Genomic DNA, 23,834 nt, shown 5'->3' on the forward strand with positions numbered 1-23,834 from the left:
AGGAAGGCAGGGGGAGCTAGATCACTGAGAGCCTTCTATGCCAGGCAGAGGAGTTGGGCTGTGAGCCTGGAAACCTGTGATTTCCAAACCTGGCCGGCCATTGAAGTCACCTGGGCGTCTGTTAAAGCCTACAGGTCCCAGGACCTACTGTCCGCAATTGGAGCTTTCAAAAGTTCCTCCAAGTTTATGCCCAAGAACCCAAAAGCAAGTGCAACAAAAACAAAAATAAATAGATGGGACCCAGTTAACCTAAAAAGCTTCTGCACAACAAAAGAAATAATCAGTAGAGTAAACAGACAACCCACAGAGTGAGAGAAATTATTTGTAAACTCTGCATCTGACAAAGGACTAATATTCAGAATCTACAAGAAACTCAAACAAATCAGCACGAAACAAACAAACAAAAACAGATAATCCCATCAAAAAATGGGCAAAAGACGTGAATAGACAATTCTCAAAAGAAGATATACAAATGGCCAGAAAACATATGAAAAATGTTCATCATCACTAATTATCAGGGAAATACAAATTAAAACCACAATGAGAGGGCAATCTTAAGGATAAATAAAAAGTAGAAATCAGGCACACGGCTAATTAATAATAATACAATTCAAACTGGATCATGTGTCTCACTGGAAACCAAAATTTAGGGAGATAAGTTCCCTCATCTTCATATGAAGAAACTGACGTTGTGAGTAGTTTGGACTCAAGGTTGAATTGCAAACAAATGTCAAAATTCAGATGGATAGAAACTGGCCTTTTTCTGCAGCTCTGTTCTGTGACTATGCACAGCCAGTCACTGAAGGAAGCCCAGCACGTTTTGACTATGATCTGTGGCTCCATATGTACTTGTTGGGATTGGGCTGGAGGTCAGGCCCAGGGTAAGGTGGAGCTAGGGGTATTGCTTTGCTGAAGAGTCTTCTACAGGCCACAGCAGGGCAGGGGAGGACTGGCTATCCTTTCTAGAACTTTTGCCCACATACACATCAGGCTGTTGGGGGTGCCGCCTTGACCTTGGATACTGGCTTAATCTTCTCATGTGTTGAGTTGGTCTGGGAAAAAAAAATCTAGAAATGGAGTAAGAAAAAAACTAGCACAGATCCCTTTAGCAATATGTGGCCAGCAAGGTAAGCAAGATGTACTCTGAGATAGAAGAGATGTCAAAGGAAAAACCAGATCTGCCTGACACTCAGAGGAATCGTTAGCCTGCCTCTCCCTCAGTTTGCTAGTTTTATGGCCCTCAGAACCCTGAAAGAATTACTGGGGCATCTGGAACCCAAGGTTTCCCAAAGGAACTAATTACAGGGTTTTTGGAGCATATACTGAAGATGAGACAAGTGACTGGATTAACCAAAGCAAGGGGATTGAGGTCAGGTATAATGGCAGGCACACTGGGCAACTTTTAATAACCATAGTGTCAGCATCCTGCTTCCAAAAGGGCCAGGTCTCCTAGTCCAAACTCAAAGGCTGGGGCCACCTTGTAGAGGAACAGGAGGGCATGACGGCCCCACATGCCCCTTCCCAGGGTGCCCTTTCTTGCCTCTGCCTGCTTCTGGGTGAGGCCTCCTCCTGGTCACATCACAGCAGGTCCACAGAGGACACACTTACCCCTCTTGCTCTCCGACCCTCATCTCAACTGACTCCTGAAAAAATGATTTCTCTCAGCACACTCTGAGTAGTTAGGATGCGTAAAGGGAGTGTAAGTCCTGAAGAAAAGCCCAATCAAATGACTTGAAGCCAAAAGGATGGCAGTTCGAATGTCTACATCATCTGAACTGGACAGGTCTGACAACAAGCCCAGAGTTGGGGCTGCTGTAGCTTCCACTTTGAAGTGGTTATTGTTGAGCAGTGACTCAGGGAGGCAATGGAGAGTGGAGGGAGAAAGAGGCAAGGCAGCCAGGATCTGGTGTCCCTTGTCCTCACAAATCCAGCGCCAAAGTGACATCAGTGGGGCTGAGGCTGGGCTTGGCCTAAGACTGTGGCTGACTGCATACCCCTACACACTAGGGATGAGCTTCCACTCACATTCTTAGGCTGTTCGTTGGCCAAATGGGTCTCATCCACGTGAGTTGCATCCTCTGGCTCCATCGCTTCCCTCCTAGCACTTTCTGGTAGAAGCCCTAGGTTCTTCTGATCAAGGCCGCCCTTGTTTTATCTGGACTGAGGTGTGAGGAGGTGGTAGGGGAGCCCAGTTTGAATCTCATCTTGGACTTCCACATCTCCTGGTCCTTCCAGGGGACTCATGTCAAACTATGTCCCCAAATTCATCACATGGAGGTGAGTGGCAGGGGAAGGTCTTCATGTGTGTCCTAGTTCATCATCAACATTGTTACTATAAGCACAAGGCATCTTTTTATACTCTCCATCCATCTTGTTATTGGACAAATAGGACCAGTGGATGAAGCTCTTATGGGAGGTTTCACTCTGAGATGCACAATGCTGATGTGCATCTCAAGAAAGAAAGCAATGACAAAATAAGCATTGAACTCTACAGGTATCTCATAAAGAATAAAAATAATTCATTGACATTCTACACATTCTTAAAAGCAAAGGACCCTGAGGACACACGTGACCTGCACTGTCGGGTTGCTCCTGTGTGCACTGAGTGGCCTTCCGCAAAGAAAAGCAGAGGGCCCTTGTGTGTGGGCTTCTAGTGGCATGCGAGAAACCGTCCAGAATTCAGAGAGAAGAAAGAGAATGGGCAAGGGGATACATCAATAATATAATGGCTGTGAATTGTTCAGTACTGATAACAAAAATAAGTAAAGTGATTGAGAAAAAGAATAGTTGTTTTTGTTGATTTCTCCTTGTAATTAAATAGAGAAAATAATAACAACAACAACAACAATAATAATAAAAGTATGGGTGGACTGAGGTGTAAAGGACAATTATGAGTGCTAAATGGCTCAGGGCTTCTTTGCTTGGAAGAAAATGGGCAGAAAATGGTGTGGCTGCTGTAGTAAGTAACCTCGGAGACGTGGCTGGCAACAGGGCATCCACTTCCAGGAGTCTCATAAGCAGAGCTGCAGCTGGGACACAGGTACAACAGAAGGTACCTTTGGAGACAGGGAAATAGGAATGCCATTGAAACACAATCAAGCCCATGAGCATGGGTGACATGCCTGTGTCCCTGGGAGTCCAGTGGCACTGGGTTTGCCTCAGAACTAGCAGGAGACATGTTTCTCCCCAGGAGCCAGGAGCAGAAAAAGCTGGGGAATACTACCAAGCATGTGAATTTTCTTGGGGTGCGTTATTATTAGTCAGTTGTTCCCTCTCTTGACCCTCATCTCCTGGCTCCTCTACACATCTGATGGGGGCCAAATTCATGTTGGACTTCATTCCTCCTGGTTACCTGTCAGTGTTGTAAATCAATCTGATAAATGAAAACCTCCAGGAGTCAGCTGATTATGGTCCTTGAGCATACTGCAGTAGAGGGAGAGAGACAGAACTGGTTCTAAGTGCAGAGAAGTGGAAGAAATGGATACAATACAGCAAACAGGGCCGGGTGTGGTGGCTCATGCCTATAATCCCAGGACTTTGGGAGACTAAGGAGGGCAGATCGCTTGAGCTCAGGAGTTCAAAACCAGCCTGAGCAATACGGCAAAATCCCATCTCTACCAAAAATACAAAAATTAGCCAGGTGTGGTGGCACACGCCTGTATTCCCAGCTGAGGCTGAGGCTGGAGGATCAGGGAGGCTGAGGCCGGAGGATCGCTTGAGCCCAGGAAGCAGAGGGTACAGTAAGCCAACATCATGATCTTGCCACTGCACTCCAGCCTGGGCGACAGAGTGAGACCCTGTCTCAAAACAGAAACAGAAACAAAAGCAAACAAACAAACAAACAAAAAAATACAGAGAACAGGCCGGGCGCGGTGGCTCAAGCCTGTAATCCCAGCACTTTGGGAGGCCGAGACGGGTGGATCACGAGGTCAGGAGATCAAGACCATCCTGGCTAACACGGTGAAACCCCGTCTCTACTAAAAAATACAAAAAAATAGCTGGGTGAGGTGGCTGGCGCCTGTAGTCCCAGCTACTCGGGAGGCTGAGGCAGGAGAATGGCATGAACCCGGGAGGCGGAGCTTGCAGTGAGCTGAGATCCGGCCACTGCACTCCAGCCTGGGCAACAGAGTGAGAACTCTGTCTAAAAAAAAAAAAAAAAGAAAAAGAAAAAGAAAAAAAAAAGGGCAAAAGCCTCAAACGGACACTTCTCCAAAGAGGATGTATAGATGGCGATAAGCACATGAAACAGTGTTAAACAGAATTAGCTATTAGGGAAATGCAAATTAAACCACAATGAAATACTATTGCACATTTGTTAATATGGATAAAATAAAAACACTAAAAATACCAAATGTGAGCAAGGATGTGGAGTAACAGAAAATGTCATATGCTGCTGGTGGGAATGCTGCTGGTGGGAATGAAAAATGATGTAGCCATTCTGGAAAACAGTTTAGCAGTTTCTTATAAAGTTTAAGCATAAATTTATTATACAACCCAGTAATTCTGCTGCTGGATATTTACTTTAGAGAAATGAAAATTTGTGTTCCTGCAAAAACCTGTACAAAAATATTTATAGCAGTTCTATTCATAGTCTCCCAAACTGGAAACAATCAAAATTTCCTTCAACAGATGCACACATAAACAAACTGGAATATACAGTGGACTACTCAGCAGTAAAAAGGAATAAACTCTTAATACATGCAACAACATAGATGAATCTCAAAGGCATTATACTGAGTGCAAGAAGCCAGTCTCAAAGGCTGCACTGTGACTCTGTTTCCAGGAAGATAAAGATGTGCTTCTCTCCACTCTTCAAGAAACGTAGCCTAGAAATCATATATAAAAGAAGCATAAGAAAACTGAGGGGTTCAAAGAGCTAAAAGCAGAACTACCATTCAACCCAGCAATCCCGTTACTGGGTATATACCCAGAGAAATATAAAGCATTCTACCATAAAAACTCATGCATGCAAATGTTCATTGCAGTAATATTCACAATAGCAAAGACATGGAATCAACCTAAATGCCCATCAGTGACAGATTGGATAAAGAAAATGTGATAACATATCTACCATGGAATACTATGAAGCCATAAAAAAGGACAAGATTGTTTCTTTTGTGGGAACATGGATGGAGTTGGAGGCCATTATCCTTAGCAAACTGATGCAGGAACAGAAAAACAAAAAACCAAATGTCACATGTTCTCATTTATAAGTAAAAACTGAGTGATTAGAACTCATGAACACAAACAAGGGAGCAACAAACACTGGGGTCTACTTGAGGGTAGAAGATGGGAGGAGCAGAAATGATAACTATTGGGTATTGGGCTTAATACCTCAATGAAAAGTAATCTGTAAAGCAAACCCCCATGACACGAGTTCACCTATGTAACAAACCTTCACATGCAACACCGAACCTAAAACAAAAGTTAAAAAAAGAAAAAAGAAAAAAGAAAGAAAAGAAAATCGAGGGTTGAGAGAAGGCAGACCAGCTAGTGACCTTAGGATTTGAGGAACAACAAGGGGTTGAACTTCCTGTGATTTTTTTTTTGTTTTATGGTGTTGTTGCTGTTGTTGTTTTTTGCCTTATATATCCAAAAATGGGTGCTGAAGAAACTGACAATCTGGAAATGCTGATGAATGCAGACTAAAAAAGCTCCAACAAAAGTATTTTCTCTCTAGCCAGACAACCAAAGAAAGGGCAGCTTGACCAAACAGAAACATTTTAGAAATTAACTACTTTACTGTTGACAACCGTTGTGAAAAAAACAAAAATCTTGTAACCTCCATACCAGCAATGATCAAATCAGGAGCCTAAACATTTAACAGGCTGTAAGAAGTTGCGTCTCCTGCTCCCCACTGGGGTAGCGTCAGGACTTACAGAGAGTCAGGGCTTTTCGTCATTACAGAGTAAAGAGGCCATTCACCCACTTGGTGCCTGTGGTGGCCATGTAGAGATCAGTAAGAAGCAACCCTACCCCACCAAGCCAGGAGGTTGTCGGTGGAGGCACAGTGGAGTTAGAACTCCCACCCCAGCCCAGCAGTGATAAGGAACCCCAATCTCAGGTGTCAGTGGAGGCCAGGTGAAGAGCCTGGTCTTCCATCTCCACCTCACTGTAATAAAATAGTGCCTCTCCCCCATTTTCCTGCCCCAGCAGTGTCAGAGAAAGTCGCTAAAATAGAAAACTTAAGTAAGATCCTGAATCTCGTAACTTAATACCCCAAATGTCCAGGTTTCAATAGAAAATTATTCATCATACCAAGAACCATGAAGATCTCAAACTGAATAAAAAGAAAGTGATCATCAGATGCCAACACCAAGATGACAGAAATGTTAGAATTACCTAGCAAGGATTTTAAAGGAGCCATCATTAAAAAGCAATTATAAACATTTTTGAAACAAATGAAAACAGAAAGTAGTAAAGAAATAGAAAGTGTAAAGAAGAACCAAATGAAAATTTTAGAATGAAAAAATACCATAATGAAAGTAATAAGCTCAATGGGCTCGATAAGAAAATGAAGGAAAAAGAGGAAAAAAACCAGCAAGTCTGAAGATAGAGAAATTACCCAAATTATCATCAATGTGAACAACAGAGAGAAAAAACACTGAGAAAAATATGAATAGTCTCTGCACTTGTGGGACCATAACAAAAAAATAAAACGTTTTGTCATTGGAGTGAAGAGGAGATAAAGGGCAGAGCTGAAAAAGCACTTACAGAATCAATACGTGAAAATTTCCCAAATTTGGCAAAATACCACAAAACCCCTATAGATTTTTAAAGCAGATTGTAAAAGTTTTATCCAAATAGGATAAAACCAAAGAAACTTATGTCAAGACATATGTTGAGCAAACTTCAGAATTTTAAAAACAAAGAAAAAAGTCTTCAAAGCAAAGAGAAAAATAATACTTTACTCATAAGAGAAAATCATTCAAATAACAGTGGATTTCTTATCAGAAACCATGGAGGCAGAAGGAAGTGACATAACAGTTTTCAAGTGTTGAAAGATGTTAATTGAGAATCCTATATCCAAGGAAAACATCCTCAAAATGAAGGGGAAATGAAAACATGCTCAGTGAACATAAAGTCAAACTAAGAAAATTTATCACTAGCAGACCTACTCTAACAGAATGGCTAGAGAAAGTTTTCTAACAGAAGGAAATGATAAAAATGGAATCTTGGAATGGCAGGAAGAACAAAAAAACGTGGTAAGCAGAAATATGGGTAAAGATTCCTCTTGAGTATTTTAGATTTTGTTTGATAACTGAAGCAAAAATTATAATACTGTCTGAGGTGGTTCTAAATGTGAAAAGGAAATATTTAAGAAAAATATAATAAGGGGAGGATAAAAAGACATAAAGGGAGGCTAAGGTTTCTACACTTCATGTGTACTGATAAAATGATGGTCTATCTGTCACAGAGTACAATTTTTAAAAAATTGATGGCAGCAGTAGACTATGATATGTATATGTAACACAATACCAAAAGAAACCATTGAAAAAGCTATATAAGGAGATACAGGCTGGGCACGGTGCCTCATGCCTGCAATCCCAGCACTTTGGGAGGCTGAGGTGGGTGGATTACTTGAGGTCAGGAGTTTGAGACCACCCTGACCAACATGATGAAACCCTGCCTCTACTAAAAATACAAAAATTAGCCAGGTGTGGTGGACGCCTGTAATCCAGCTACTCAGGAGCCTGAGGCAGGAGAATCGCTTGAACCCAAGAGGGGGAGGTTGCAGTGAGCTGAGATCGTGCTACTGTACTCCAGCCTGGGTGACAAAGCGAGACTCCATCTAAAAAACAAACAAACAGACAAAACAAAACAAAAACACAAAAATCTAATCAGCATTTATAGAATACTGTGCCTAACAACAGCAGAATATACATAAGTTTTTTCAATTGTCTGTGTAACATATCCCAAAATAGATCAGATCCAGGGCCATAAAATAAACTTCAACAAATTTAAAAGAAATCATACAGAGTGTGTTCTCCTGACCACAATAAACTCAAGTTAGTGATCAATAACAGAAAGAAAATGGAAAAAATGACCAAACACTTAGAAACTAAATAACACACTTCTAAATAATACATAAATCAAAGAGAAAGTCTCAGAGGAAATTAAAAAGTACACTGAACTAAGTGTAAATGAAAATGCAACAAGAATTTTTGTGGGACACAGCTAAAGCAGTGCTGAGAGTAAAATTTATAGCACTGAAAGCATGCTCTAGAAAAAGGAGGAAAGTATCAAACCAATAATCTAAGCTCCCATCTCAGGAACATACAGAAGAAGAAAAAAATAAGACCAGAGCAAGCAGAAGGAAGAAAATCATAAAATTAATCACAGAAATAATGAAATTTAAAACAGAAAAACAGTAGAGGAAACCAATGAAATAAAAAGTTGATCCTTTGAAAGATCAATAAAATCAACAAACCTCTCTAGCAAGACTGACAAAGAAAAAAGGAGTGAAGACACAAATTATTAATATCAGGTATGAAGCAGGGCATATCACTACAGACCATGGAGGCATCAAATGGTTAATAAAAAAGGTATGAACAACTCTACACACACAAATTTGACAAGTTACATGAAATGGACAGATCTATTCAAAAATACAAACTACTACAGCTCACCCAATATGAAATAGATCATTTTCATAGCCCAAAGCTACTAAATAAATTGAATTAATTGGTAGTGAAAAAATTCCTAACAAAGAAATCTTCAGGCCCAAATAGTGTCTTTGGAGAATAAAAAAGAATAAAGCAGAATTTACTTCAATTCTACAAAATCTTTTCCAGAAAGTAAAATAGGAAGGAACCTGTCCTAATTTATTTCATCAAGCTGGTGTTAGCTGCATACCAAAACCAGACAAAGACAGTACAAAAAAAGAATATTACAGAACAGTATCTCTCATGAATACAGATGCAAAAGTTTCTAAGAAAATAGGAAATGGAACTTAGCAATATATAAAAAGAATTATTGTATTGCTAAATAGAATTTAGCAAATATATAAAAAGTCACCAATTAAGAGTTTATTCCCGAGATACAAGGCTGGCGCAATCAATGTAATTCACCATGTTAACAGACTAAAAAAGAAGGAGAAAAATTAGATGATCATATCAACTGATGTAAAAGAAAAAGCATTCAACAAAATTAAATGCCTATTCATGATAAAAGAAAATTTTTTGAAAAACAGTAATAGAAAGAAACTTCAACTTGATATAAAGCATCTATGAAACACTTGCAGCTAACATTATACCTAATTGTAAAGACTGAATACTTTGTCTCTAATATCAGCAACAAAGCAAGGATGTGTGTTCTCACCACTCTTATTCAACATAGTGCTGGAAGTTCTGGCCAGTTTAATCAGGCAAGAAAAGGAAATAAAGGCATATAGGTCAGAAAGGAATAAATAAAAATGTTTCTATTTAAGATGAAATGCTTATTTGCGTAGAAATTCCATGGCATCCACAAAAAGAACATCCAAAACTAATCAGTTAATTCAGCAATGTAACAGGGTGTGAGACAAACATACAAAAATCAATCATACATCTATATACTAGCAGTGATGACTTAAACACTACAACTAGAAATACAGTATCATTTACAATAGCCTTAAAAAAAGCAATACTTAGGTAAATCTAACAAAACGTACAAAACTTAAATTCAGAAAATCACATGACATTGATGAAAGAAATCAAACAACATCTAAATAAATGCAGAGACATGCCATGTTCATGAATTGGAAAATTTATATGTGTATTTCCTGTGTGTGTGTGTGTGTGTATATGTGTGTGTGTGTATATATATATATATATATATATATATATATATGTTCATAAAACCCATCTCCTGCAAAGCATAAATTGGAAAATTTAACAAAGATGTCAATTTCTCCCAAATTGATATACACTTATTGCGATAAAAATCATCTCTCGATATTTTCAGGGAATTGGCTCCAGGACACCCTCCTCCATACCAAAATCCTTGGATGCTCAAGTCCCTTAATAAAAAGTCATGGTATTGCATAAAACCTAAGCACAGCCTCTCATATACTTTAAATCATCTTTAGATTACTTATAATACCTAATACAATTAAATGTATGTAAATAGTTGATATGTTGTATGGTTTTTATTTGTGTTTTTTTGTTGCATTTTTATTATTATTATTATTTTTAATATTTGGTCCTTGGTTGGTTGAATCTACAGATGTGAAACCAATTGATAGAGAGGACTGGCAGTACCTATCAAAATCCTGATAAGATTTTTGCAGGTATGGATAGAATCATGCCAAGATCTACGTGAAAAGACAAAGGAACTAGACTAGCTAAAATATTTTGGAAAAAAAGAACAAAGTGAAAGGAAACCATCTGTCACATTTTAAGACTTACTGTATGGCTACAGCGATCAAGACTTTGTGGTATTGGCAAAGTAATAGACACATAGACCAATTGAATGGAATACAGAACCCAGAAATAGACCCACTCAAATATGCCAAACTGATTTTTTTGGGTCACAGCTTTACTGAGATATAGTTCACACACCACGCAATTCATCTACTTAGAATGTAAAACCCAATGGTTTTTAATATATTCACAGAGTCGTGCTACCATCACCACAATCAATATTAAACCACTTTTATTACCCCCCAAAGAACTTTGTACCCTTTATCAGTGATCCATACTTTTCCGCAACTCCCCCTACTAGCCCTGGACCAACCACTAGTCTATTTTCTGCCTCAATAAATGTGCCTATTCTGGACATTTTATGCCCAACTGACTTTTAACAAGAGTCAAGAGCAACTGCTTAGAGAAAGGAAAGCCTTTTCAACAAATGATGCTGGCACCAATAGACACCTATGGGCAATAATCAATCAACCAACCAACCAACCAACTAAATAACCAATATTGGCCTAAGTCTCACACCCTTAAGCAAAAGTTAACTCAAAATGGATCATGGACTTAAATGTAAAACACAAAAATATAAAACTTTTACCCTAAAACTAGGAGAAAATCTTTGAGGTCTACAGCTAGGCAAAGAGTTTTCAGACTTAATACAAAAAACATAATCATGAAAGAAAAAATGATAAATTGGACTTAATGAAAATTCAAAATTTTTGTTCTATAACAGCTCCTGTTAAAATGATGAAAAGATAAGCTACAGAATGGGGGAAAATATTTGCAAATCACATATGCAGTAAAGGACTAGTATCTAGAATATATAAAGAACTCTCAAAATTCAACAGTAAAAAAGCAAATAATCCAATTAGATCATGAGCAAAACACACAAATAGACATTTTACTGAATAAGATATACAAATGGCAAATAGCACATCTAAAGTTGTTCAACATCATCAGCCATTAGGGAAAAGAAAATTAAGATGACAATTTTATCACCACACACCTATCAGAATGGCTAAAAACAGATCGTGATAACATTAAATGCTGATGATGATGGAGAGAAACTGGACTACTCACATATTTCTGGCAGGAAAGTAAAAATATTACAGCCAATCTGAAAATGATTTGTCAGTTTCTTTAAAAATTAAACACGTAACTACCATATGACCCAGCAATTACACTCCTGGGCAATTATCCCAGAGAAATGAAGACAAATGTTCATACAAAATCCTGCAGACTAATGTTTATAATAGCTTTATTCATAGAGCCAAAACCTGAAAACAACCCAGATATCCTTCAGTGGGTGAATGGTTAAACAAACTGTGGGACATCCGCACTGTAGAATAATACTTAGCAGGTATACACACAATAATCTAGATGCATTTCCAGAGAATTATGCTGAGTGAAAAAATCCTATCACAAAAGGTTACATACAGTATGATTCCTTAAATATAGCATTCTTGAAATGACAAAACTTTAGAAATGGAGAATAGATTAGTGATTGCCAGGGATTAAGGAGTCGGCGGGGGTGGAAAGGAAGTGAGTATGGGAATAAAAGGTCAATGCGGAATCCTTGTGCTATTGGAAATATTCTGTATCTCGGCTTTATAGTTTTGCAAGATAATATCATTAAGGGAAATTGGATAAAGTGCACATAGAATCTCTGTATTATTCTTTACCACTGCATAACCTACATTTATCTCAAAATTAAAAGTTTAAGGTAAAAAAAGATTACATACTCAATTATTCCATGTGTAGGATATTCTTTAAAAAATAAAATAAAATCGTGGAGATGGAGAACAGATCAGTGGTTATCAGGGGTTAGGAGAGCTCCTTTTCTATGATCTTGCAGTCTGAAGTTGCCATACCTGAAGTAGAACCCAAGTCTTCTAATTTCTGAGAGCGTGATCCCCAAAAGCCAGGAAAGATGGCCATTTTAGTATCCAAGGGATGTTTTTGTCCATCTAGAGAAAGAAGCATTTCACAAGGTAACTGATCATTCAGGGGTCCCACAGTGTGGTTAAGCAGGACAGCAATAAACATCCTTGGGTGCTTCCTGTCTCCTGCATTTGGCTTGGGCAAGGAAAGCCATTTGCTTTGGAAACCAGCCAGAATTAAGCCTAGTAAGAATTAAGTCTACCTTCATCAAGAAGCCATCTCCCTCAGGCTTCTCCAGGAGGTGATTTAGGTCCTTTGGTGGGGGCTGATGTATCTGTCAGACTCTGGGGCAGCTTAACGCTCCTACCAGAAAGGACACTGCTGTCAGGGGCAGGACCCCTGGCTCCCAGTGATGGCCCTATCGCTTACTCCATCACCTCTCCAATAAAAAGCAGGGGTCGGACTTGCTCTTGGGCCCTTTCAGCCCCTGTGTTCTGAGATTCTGACAGCTGAGATCTCTGAGGCCTGCAGCTACCTAGGGACCACTGTAAGCACCCCAAGGGCAGGGCTGGGGCTGGCCTCCAACTCTGTGCTCAGAGACAAGTGAAGGCACAGCTACGGCAAAGAGTGGGTAACAGAGGGAATGCCGTGTCATCTGATCCGTAGCTGATTGAAAACGCACTCTGAGGACATGTCCGTGAAGGACGTCACCGAGGTGGGGGAAGAATGCAGCCTGTTGTCTGGGCCCAGGACACAAAGGCCTGTCTGTTTGCACGTGGGCACTCCTGATCCAGGCCGGATCAGCTGCTCTTGTTTCCTCCTTCGCCATCACAATACAACTACAGAGTTACAGTCTGCCCTTCAACCCCCGCCCCAGGAGAACTGGGCAATGGGATTTCTGCCCACTGGGTGCCCGCTGAGCACAGTCAGTAATACCAGCCTCCCGGCCCACTTGGCTCCTAGTGAGTCTAGAATTTCAATAGCCTGCTGCTCCCTGCCCTCATTTACTGCCCTCTCTCATCTTCCCTTTCTCTCACCCTCTCAGGCACACGTGTGAGTGGCAGATCCAGGGTGATCTGGACCCTGCTGATCATCAGTGAGCCAAGCCTGGAAGCCTGAGCCATTACCAGCTGGGTGGTGGCCAGCTGTGGCTCAGGGCCACTCTAGAAACACTTGCCTTGGGCTGCAGCTGCCCTGGGCTACTACCCTGATCCCTAGGAAACGGGACATGGGGCATTCTCCTGAACAGAGCCCCTGCCAATGCCCAGCAAGAAGCCAGTGTGGCATTGGGATCAGAAAGCCTGGAGTGTGAATATGGACTCCGATGTGCCGACTTACAGAAGAAGCATAGGCAAGGTTCTTAGTCTCTGTAAGTCTTGGTTTCCTTGTTTATGTAAGATGAAGATAATCATTGTTACCCCATAGGGTTGTTAAGAGGTTTCCACAGGCATTCAAGCAGTGCTTAGCATGGGGTAGACATAGAGTAAGCACTGAAGTCATACACACACACACACACACACACACACACACATACAGACACCAGACACATCAGCCACTCAAGATCATTCATTTGCTCGTCAGTTATTGAGTGCCTTTTATGTGTCAAACACTGTACAAGACACTTGAGAGGAATCAGTGATCAAAACAGACAAAAATTGCTGACATCATGGCATGCAACTTCCAGTGCAGGGAGACAGACAAGAAACAATAAAGGTGATAAACAAGGAGAGTGTAATAGTATAGTATGTCAGAGGGACTGGGGCTATCAGGAAAAAGAACAGAGCAGGGTAAGAGGAACGAGAAGGTGGTAGTAGGGGAAGGTCCAGTGTTGAACAAAGTAGTCAAGAAAAGCCTTATTAAGAAGGTGACATTGATGTAAAGATCTGAAGGAGGTGTAGGAGGGAGTCAGGCAGATTTGGGGAGAAGGAAGTTCAAGGCAGAGGGAACAGCCCTGCAAAGTGCCCAAAGTGGAAGTGTGCCTAGTGTCTCCATGCAATAGGAGGAGGTCGGCTGTGCTAGGAGAGTGAATGAGGGGGGATACTGAGAGCTGAGGAGAGGAATGAAGGGAGGCTAGATCCAGGAGGACCTTTGCATTGTCTGCTGGGGCCGCCTACCAAAGTTCCACAAACGGAGTGGCTTAAACAACAGAAAAGTACTAAGTTCTGGTGACCAGAAGTCCTTATAAGGTATTGTGTTCCTGAATTTTCCAACAGGTTTTTTCTTCTTATTCCTCTGCAGAAAAGTATAATTTGGGGACCCTTCCTTTTATCACCTCTCCTCCACACGTTGCCAGGCAACACGGGCTGGGCTTCTGTGAGCTTTTCTTGCCTGCCACTGGTCCTTTCTTTCTTCCTTGAACAAGCTATTCAGGCCTCAGAGGTCTCTCATCTTATCTGGGTTTATCTGCAGCATTCTTGGTGGGGGGTCAATGTGCATCTTATGGCTCCACTCCTTCCTGCCGTGAGCACCTGAGAATGGTCATATCCTTGCTAGTTTTCTTATCAGTCTTCCCTGACCTGAGAGGCCCTTTCCTGCCTTTGGTTTCATTCTAGTTGGTTGGTTGGCCCTGCCCTGTATCCAGCTAAACCCAGTCTGCTGTTTCTCTGGATGGGTATTTGTAGAAGGATCAACCCTAAAAATCAATCCAATTATTATAAATACAAATCAATACTAATACCCAGTGTGGCCGGGCATGGTGGCTCATGCATGTAATCCTAGCACTTTGGGAAGCTGAGTCGGGTGAATCACCTGAGGTCAGGAACTCGAGACCAGCCTGGCTAACATGGCAAAACCCTGTCTCTACTAAAAATGTAAAAATTTGCTGGGTGTGGTGGCATACGCCTGTAATCCCAGTTACTCGGGGCACTGAGGCAGGAGAATCACTTGAACCAGGGAGGTAGAGGGTTGCATTCATTGCACTCCAGCCTGGGCGACAGAGCAAGACTCTATCTCAAAAAAGAAAAAAAAAAAAATACCCAGCGCTAGTGATGGTTCCCTTGGGGCTGGTCATGGCATATATCATTCTAATGATTTAGGAAAGCAATTTGGTAATATGTATGAACTATCATGAGATCTAAGGGTGCCTGTACCCTTTCATTCAGGTATCTCACTTTTGAAAATTTAGCTAAAGAAAATAAACCTGAAGAGGAAAATACTTCATGTAAATAAAAATACACATCATAGAAATTTATAACATGGAAGACTTAGAAAAAATAGCAATGACTAATATTTATTAACTATTATGTACCATGCATCTTTAAGTTCTTAATATATTATTTCACCTAATCCTCGCTACATCTTTATAAGATGGGAACAATGAGATAGAACCTGCAATGACCATGTAACTCCTATAATTTCCTCAGGCACCTACCAAATGCTGTAGTTTGGCCTACTGGCCTTGAGGACTACCCTACAGCTACATTAATCTTGATCTTGTACTCAGCCCTTTCCTGCCCCTGCCCCTCCCTCTGATAATTAGACTACCACAGGGTAAGTGCTATGACATAGCCAATTAATGACAAGAATCACTACTGATTCTTGCAAGCTCTCCTCCTCCCTCTGTATAGAGTTAGGTTAATGACTCTGACAGGACTTTAAGTGAATTGGTTTGATTTTTGTAATTGAAAAAATTCGGGGTGGGGCATTACTTTAATTCCAGCTCCTCCTTCAAACCTTCAAGATCTTCTGGATCCCAACTCTTTTGTTTAATACAGTAACTATCTCTCTCAAGTTTTTTCACTGTAGATCCCACAGCACATGCACAGTGCCAAGAGACCCTCTCTAGGTTCAGATAATAGTGCTGACACTCTTCCTTTCCTACAACCATTTTGGGAAAAAAAAAAAAAAAGGCTCTGTGCAGTGGCTCATGCCTAAAATCCCAGCACTTTGGGAGGCTGAGATGGGAGGATTGCTTGAGCCCAGGAGTTTGAGACCAGCCTGGGCAGCATGGCGAGACCCCTCATCTCTACAAAAAAACAAATTAGTTGGGAGTGGTGGTGCATGCACTGCCTATAGTTCTAGCTACTTGGGAGGCTGAGGTGGAAGGACTGCCTGAGTCTGGAAGGCCGAGGCTGCAGTGAGCCATGATCACACCAGTGCGCTCCAGTCTGGGTGACAGAGCAAGACTCTGTCTCAAAAGAAAGAGGAAGAAAGAAAGAAGGAAGGAAGGAAGGAAAGAAGGAAGGAAGGAAGGAAGGAGGGAAGGAAGGAAGGAGAAAGAAAGGAAAGAAAGAAAGAAAGAAAGAAAGAAAGAAAGAAAGAAAGAAAGAAAGAAAGAAAGAAAGAAAGAAAGAAAGGAAGGAAGGAAGGAAGGAAGGAAGGAAGGAAGGAAAGAAGAAAAGAAGGAAGGAAGGAAGGAAATAAGAAAAGAAGGAAGGAAGGAAGGAAAAGAAAGAAAGGATTAAAGTACTTATGAACTCCTCATGTAGTAAGCCCAAAATTGAGATTTATCAGCTATTTGGTAGGTCCAAACAATGGGTTGAGTCCTGGGTTAGTTCTTTGGCAAACTGCCTGAGTTATCTGACCTTGAATAGGCATGATCATCCACTTCACAGAATTGCTGTGCAGATGATGAAGTAGGTGACAGTGCTTGCTGCAGTACTTGGCACATCACACACATCCTCAACACACATCCATTCATTCATTCACTCATTAATTCAAGCTGGCTTCTCCTCCATCATTCACTCAACATATGTTGCTAGGAATGTAGATGCAGAGCAGAACTGGTCCTGAGCGGATCCCTACGCCTGACAGCTGCTGGTGAGTGTGAGGTCCTGGCCTGGATGCAGAGCCCAGGTCTGACTCAGCACTTGTATCCCGCACAAATTTCTATCAGGAGAGGCTGGCTTCCTTGCACCCTGCCTGGCCACAGCCAGCTGCCTTTTCTCCAGAGGTGCAGAGAGGGAGGGAGGCCTGAAGTGGGAACTGCTATCCCGGCACAGAGACTGCCTTGGCCTGTATGGGGCCATATACATTTGAAGAATTAAGCTTTTCTGGTTTGCAGTTAGTCTATTCATCTTTTTTTTTTTTCCAGTGGAAACATTATGTTTATTGAGTATATGTTCTTCAAAAGCAAAGAGCATTTTTCAATCTAAAATTAACACTCCCTTTTAGGAATGATTATTGCCCACAGAGATTCCATGCTAAAATCACAATCCTTTTAGTGGCTATTTTTTTTTGAAAAAAGGAGTGGGTCAAGTTTCCTGAAGGAAGTTGCTGTGAGCTCACGTAGGTTAATTATTTTTCCAGTGGTGCCCCCTCCTTGCCCATCCTCTTATCACCCACCGACAACCCTAACTTGTCACCCTTATTCTAGACATCAAGCTGAGTCCTTGAAGTGGTTGGAGGGACAAAACAGAATTCCTGGAGACAGTGTCCTAAGGGAGTGCCAGAGGCACTCATTTGTTTGACAAGTAATTTTGGAGGCAGGCGCTCTTCCTTGTCTTGGGATCTTCCAGTCAACAAGGCTGAAAATCTCCCTGCCTCCTAGAGCTTGCTTCTGTGGAAGAAGGTAGTTAGCAAACACATGAACAAAGACACGTTCAGGGAGCTGAAGGTGCTGGAAAGAGGAGGAAACAAGGGTTTGTGGGTAAAATACTGTGCCCATTGTTGTGCACTTTGTAGGGGACAGAGCCAGGACTTAACACCACATGGATCTGGCACTGGAATTCACCTGACTGCTACACAGGCTCTCCTGCATAGCTAGTGCTTCCACACCAGGGGTGATAATCAGACCTTACCTTTGCCTAGTATTTTATACTCTTCCAAGCAATTTCCAGCACATCGCCTCATTTCACCTTGCAGCATTATTATTTCCAGCTTTTCCTCTGAGGCCTGCCACGAATGCAAAGGAAAATGGTAGGAGCAGATCCTCTAGCAACGGAGCCAATTAAGCTTCCTGCAAATGTAGAGCAGTTAAATCCCCATGACATGAAGGACCAAGAAAAACCTTGAATTGGCCATGTCTAAAGCAGAACCTTGTGGGCCGGAATTTAAATAGGCAAAGGTCTTTTCTTTCTCCTCCTGTGACTTACAGAAACTAGTTCTTATTCAGTCTCTGCAATGTGGAAAAGAGTCGCTGATAGCGACTCTCCTGTATTCTTAGGTGCTGTGGGGATGCTGCAGCAGCGCTCTGTCCTTCCAGTGTCTCCAGGGAAGAACGTCTTTCTCTCAAGTGAATAGTGCTTACCCCTTCAAGCATTCAGTCTTAGCAATAAGGTCAGCGTTTGACTGTTTACAAAGTATTTTGGCCTACTTGATCATGTTTGACGCTCACATAATCCCACTGTGTAGCTTCTCATAATCTTTGTAACTTTTGGATGGGGAAACTGAGGGTCAGGCTGAAGGCACCCAATGGGTATGTTTCTGTGGGAATGGCAGACAAGCTGGGCCTTGAGACTCAGGATTCCTGACACTGAGATTCCTCCTCGCTCTGCCACTGAAAGGACGCTTGCTTTTGTGCTGGCTTTGGAAGGAACACTTTCTAAAATGTGTTATATATTTGCCTGCCTCTTACAGCAGAGGACACTGGGGGTAGGGAGTGTGTGGGATGGTGTAACATTTTCTTGACGAATATAGGTATTTTTGTGAACACATAGCTCTCCGTTCTGCATAGCATTGTGCCTGGGTATTACTTTTTCTTACTCCACCTTTTGATATCACTGGACCTGCTCAACCCTTGTCCTCTCTTAATTTTGAGGATTCCAATCGGAAGATGCCTATTACAAACTGTTGCAGGCAAATTCAGTAGGAGTGTAAATTGCTATAACTCATCTGATGGGCAATTAGGCAATGAGTTTAAGAAGCTTTAAAAATGTTTGGCTAGGAATAGTGGCTCATGCCTATAGTCCTAGCACTTTGGGAGCCTGAGGTGGGAGGATCGCTTGAGGCCAGGAGATTGAGACTAGCCTGGGTAACATAATGATACCCTGTCTCTATTTTAAAGGAAATTAAAAAAAATTTGAAGAAGTTTATAATTTTTGATCCCATAGTATCCTAAAAGAATATTCAGAAGTGTGCAAAATTATTTCTGTATAAGATTATTCATCATGGCATTATTTATAAATTTTGAAATGGAAAGCAACCAATATAAGGAACAATTAAACACTGATTAAATAAAACACATGACATCCATGTGATAGAATATTACATAGCCATTAAAATTGCAAAAAATCCAATCAAATAGCACTATGCTATATTCATAATGTTTGTTGTAAAACAGCATGCACATTTGAATCACAATTTTGAAAAAAGTAATAAACACAAGTAGAAAAATAAGAGGAACATACACACCAACATTTTATAGGAGTTACTTCTGCATGTGGGGTGATGGGTAGTTTTTTTTTTAATGCTTTTGTATTTTCTCTGTTGAACATGTGCTCCTTTTGACATCTTAAAAACATGACTGTTCTTATTTAGGCATGAAATATTGGCTACATGCTGAATGAACCATCGAGGTATTGAGTAAGGGCCAGGCCAGTGGGTATGGCTATCAGACATGAAAGTGGCTCGATGAGGCTGAGAAAATGTTTTTGTTGAATTCTGAATTGGGGGCTCTGTTCTGAAAGTCTCAAAAAAGCTGTTATGGAAGGAGAACTATTCTTTGCCTTAAGGATTTTAGTCTTGCTGGAGAGAAAATAGCCCATCAAACTATGAGAGAGCACAGGAAGGAGGGGGTGTCCATGTGGGCCCCACAATGACAAGAGGCAGGAGCTGTGTGTGGGCAGCTGGGCCTTGAAGGGCAGATGGAAAGTCAATAGGAGGAGGAAAGGGGGTGGCAAGGGGTGGCAGGAGGAGTTTCCTTCTGCTCCTTCCCTAGAAATCCAAGCCGCTTGTTGTAGCTCTGCTTGGACCAATGAACCCCAGAAGCTGTGTGCTGGGTCAGAGTAAGTGTTGCCAGACCATCTGTGAGGAGTCTGACCCAGCCTGGCATGCCATAGGGATAACCATGGAAGGGCACGGCCCTACCCAGCACCAGCTGGGAGGGAACCTGCCTAGCTGCCCATTGCCCTGAATAAATCTGGGTTACAGCTGCCAAAGCAGTTTGTCCGGTGCTTGTGCTGTCCTGCTGAGCAGCCCGGTGCTGGCTGGGCAGGAGCGTGGAGGGTGCGCGAGGTATGGGCTAAGGCCTCACCGTGGCATCTGCTGTCTGGATAAGAATTCCAAGTCTCCATGTGTCCCTTTATGACTGATAATAACCCTTGGGTTGTGGGCAGCAGCATACTCATAGGAATACTAAGTGCACACAGTTGCATGTGCCCTAGGCCACCACCCCTACCTCCCCACATACACACACACCAGGCCCTGAGCATCTTTAGATTGGTGGGTCGGTGGGAATGCAGCCCCTGTCCCTTCTTGTCCTCATCCCACAGCCCAGCATGGAGGTGCCATCCTTGTGAAGCCCCATCGTGGCTGACTAGGCTCCTGGCAGCTCCGTCTTCTGGAGTGAGTCAGCCAGATTCTGGGGCCTTTGCTGCTCTGAGAACCTGCCAGAGTTGAGATAAGCTTCTGTCTTCCTGGGTGATTTGGGGAGGTCCATGCTCACTCTGCTTACCCACCCCAGCTTCCTCAGCTTCAAAAGAAGGATCAGGCAGGTGAGAGGAGTCCCCGGCTTACCTCAACCTAAATAAGCCACAAAGCGAACTGTGACAAGGCTTAACTGCCAATTGTAGTTGTTAATGTTGGTGTGTTTTGTAGTTAACTGCCAAAAAGTCTTCTAAGAAGATGAGATGCTTTTATTCATTCATTCAACAGATATTTATTCGTTTAATAGATATGCATGTTAAGTGCTAGAAGAAATGGGAATGGAGAAGAAAAGACCCAGCAATTCCACTTTCATATATATGCACCCAAGATAATTGAAAACATATGTCCACACAAAACTTGTACATAAGTGTTCATAGCAGAATTATTCATAATGAACAAAAAGCAAAACAACCCAAATATCCATCAACTGATGAATGGATTAATAAAATGAGATGTATCCATAGTGAAATATTATTTGACCATGAAAAAGGAATAAAATACTGCTAGATGCTGCAGCATAGATAAACCTTGAAAGCATTCTGTGAAGTGAAACTAACCAGATGCAAAGGGTGTTATTGCATGATCCCACTTACATGGGATGCTCAGAATAGACAAATCTCTATAGATTTTTATAGACAAAAAGTAGATCTAGTGGTTGCCTAGGGTTGAGGAGGTGGTAGATAGAACCGAGGGGGTAAGAGGCATAGAATTTCTTTTTGGGGTGTTGAAAATGTTCTAAATGTAATATGGGGCTTACCTCTGTGAATTCAACTCCAAGTTGAGGGGTGGATGAGCATCACTCAGTTGGCTGGGCTCTGCCCTCATTGCTCCCTTTGGCTGGTATCCCAGGGGGCGTTTTGATTGTAAGTGGGCTTGTTGTGGTGGCTGCTAGACTACAATAAAGCCTTAGTTTCTGTAGATGAAGGCTAAGGCATGAGGTCAGACCACGTGCAGGGCAGTGATTCCTGTAATTGCTAGAAAATCAGGCTATCACAGGCATTTACTCCTCCTTCTTCTGAGCCCGTGAAGGATGGATTGGTGGCAAAGACACATGGTGTGACCTGATAGTATATGCCCCTGTTCCACAGCTTCCCAGTTTCCTCAGTCCTGCCAGACAACATCTGGGCAAACCAGCACAATCCAGCCTCTTTTTTTCCATCACTATCACCCCAAGTAACTCACCTTTGCTCTAAACACCCCTGCATTTTCCTGCAATCATCTCTTTTGTTCATGCTGTGTCTTCTGCCCTAAATGAACTTTCTTCGTCATTCCCTGTTAAAATTCTACTCTTCTGTTAAGATGTGGACCGAACATCATCTCCATTCTTCCCACCATCCAGCATCAGGATGCAACTCCCCCCTTCTGTGACTCCCATCACACCCATTATCCTTTGTGGCTGGGTGACAGCACAGTCGCCCTGCTCATCTTCCTATTGTGGTATTTCTGTCTCTACCATGGATGGTGAGCTCCCTGGGGGCAGGTATACTCTACATTGTCAATATGTATCCTTCATGGTGCCCCATTCAATGCCTTGCACATGGTATGTTTTTAGAAAATGTCTGCAGAGTTATGGTGTAGGCATTTTTCTAACCAGATGGGCTATGTTCTGCAGAAACTCAGCATACAGGAACTCACCATTAATGAGTTTGAAACAAGGGGAACTGATTTCACAAATGGTACCTGTTTGCAAGATTTTGAGCTCTCTCCATCCATTTGCTCACTTAGGGCTGCATTCAGTGGTCAACCTCTGCATCTCTGTATCTCCCTGTGCCTTCCCTCAGATCAGCTAGCACATTGCTAAACGCCAGTAGCTTCTGCAGGAAGTACAGGGTTTGCACCACTACTGGGAGTGCTCTAAGGGCTGAAGAGGGAGCTGCTAAAATTGAGAGATTTTCAGTTCATTATGTTCTGTTCAGTTAAGCCATCAGTGATATTTCTTCTTTAGACCTTTATCTTTTCTGCCAAACATAAAAATATTCCAAGCATTTGCACCCATATTGGTGAATTACAGACAGTGACATGATGAATTTTTTTTTAGCAGAAAACTGTTGTTTTTCCTCTGTGTGATTTGTAAAGGTCTGTTGTCCTTTTGCAGAGAATTTTATTATATGTTAGTGCCAATTTGTTTTCCAGAGGAGCACATCTCCAAATTTATAATGAAAGGCAAGCAAAGTGGGACTTCATGGCCTTGGCTGGACACCAAGTGATAGCTAATTTTTGCAGCAGGGAAGACGAAATAACAAGTCCCTGGATTGCAATTTTGGTTTCTCCTTCTGTTCTCAAACAAAATTGTTTAAATAATAAACTCTTGTCTTCATCATAATTATTAGTTAATGAATGCATGTCTGTATTTCAAAAGTATATTTTTATTTTTTAGATCTTAAATGTCATCCTAGGATTGGCAAATACCTTTGGGCTGCTGACCTTTGATTAAGTCAGAAGATGCTGGTGAAATGAATTAATAGTTCATTTAGCCAAATGAACTATTGGACAAACAAAAGTCTAGTTGACCAGCTGTTACTCTTTAAGGCTCATGTTAGCGACCATCTGATTTTTAGCCAGTACAGAGAAATGATGAGTATGTCCATTTGGTAGAACGAATGAGTTACATTTAAAACTATATATTTTATATTTACTTGATTAACTTGATTTGCTTGATTATAGACTCTGAAATAAGGAATGTCATTGTAACATAACTCTAGCAACCATTTTGGAATCTCATTTGCTGCCAAGAACAAATGAGGATCTTAATTTATTCAATTTCTTATGTCAGAATATAAACTTTACACAATCCAAAAAACCTCTTCCCATGTCTCCAAATGAGGATCTTAATTTATTCAATTTCTATGTCAGAATATAAACTCCACACAGCCCAAGAAACCTTTCCCATGTCTCCCTCACTTCCCTGTTGTGTTTGTTCTTGTCTGCTCAGATCCTTCCTAGTGCGGAGACTGTACCTTGCACACATACACACTCACACATGCACACACACTCCTATCTCCATTCTTTGAGGACTCTGATCTGCTTCAACCTTCA

The 23,834-nt window shown here is 41.5% G+C and overlaps 1 long non-coding RNA gene across 1 annotated transcript in view; it reads left to right on the top strand.

Moving 5' to 3' along the window:
• Window positions 1–23,133, top strand: part of LOC107126664 (uncharacterized) — a 56,180-nt gene extending 33,047 nt beyond the window's left edge. Inside the window, exons 3-4 of the long non-coding RNA XR_001483324.3 lie at window positions 18,379–18,491; window positions 22,932–23,133. This is a non-coding gene — a long non-coding RNA (uncharacterized lncRNA). The remainder of the gene's footprint in view (window positions 1–18,378; window positions 18,492–22,931) is intronic.
• Window positions 23,134–23,834: the final 701 nt, after the last annotated feature.

This window comes from Macaca fascicularis, chromosome 1 (genome assembly GCF_037993035.2).
Source record: "Macaca fascicularis isolate 582-1 chromosome 1, T2T-MFA8v1.1".
NCBI lineage: Eukaryota > Metazoa > Chordata > Mammalia > Primates > Cercopithecidae > Macaca > Macaca fascicularis.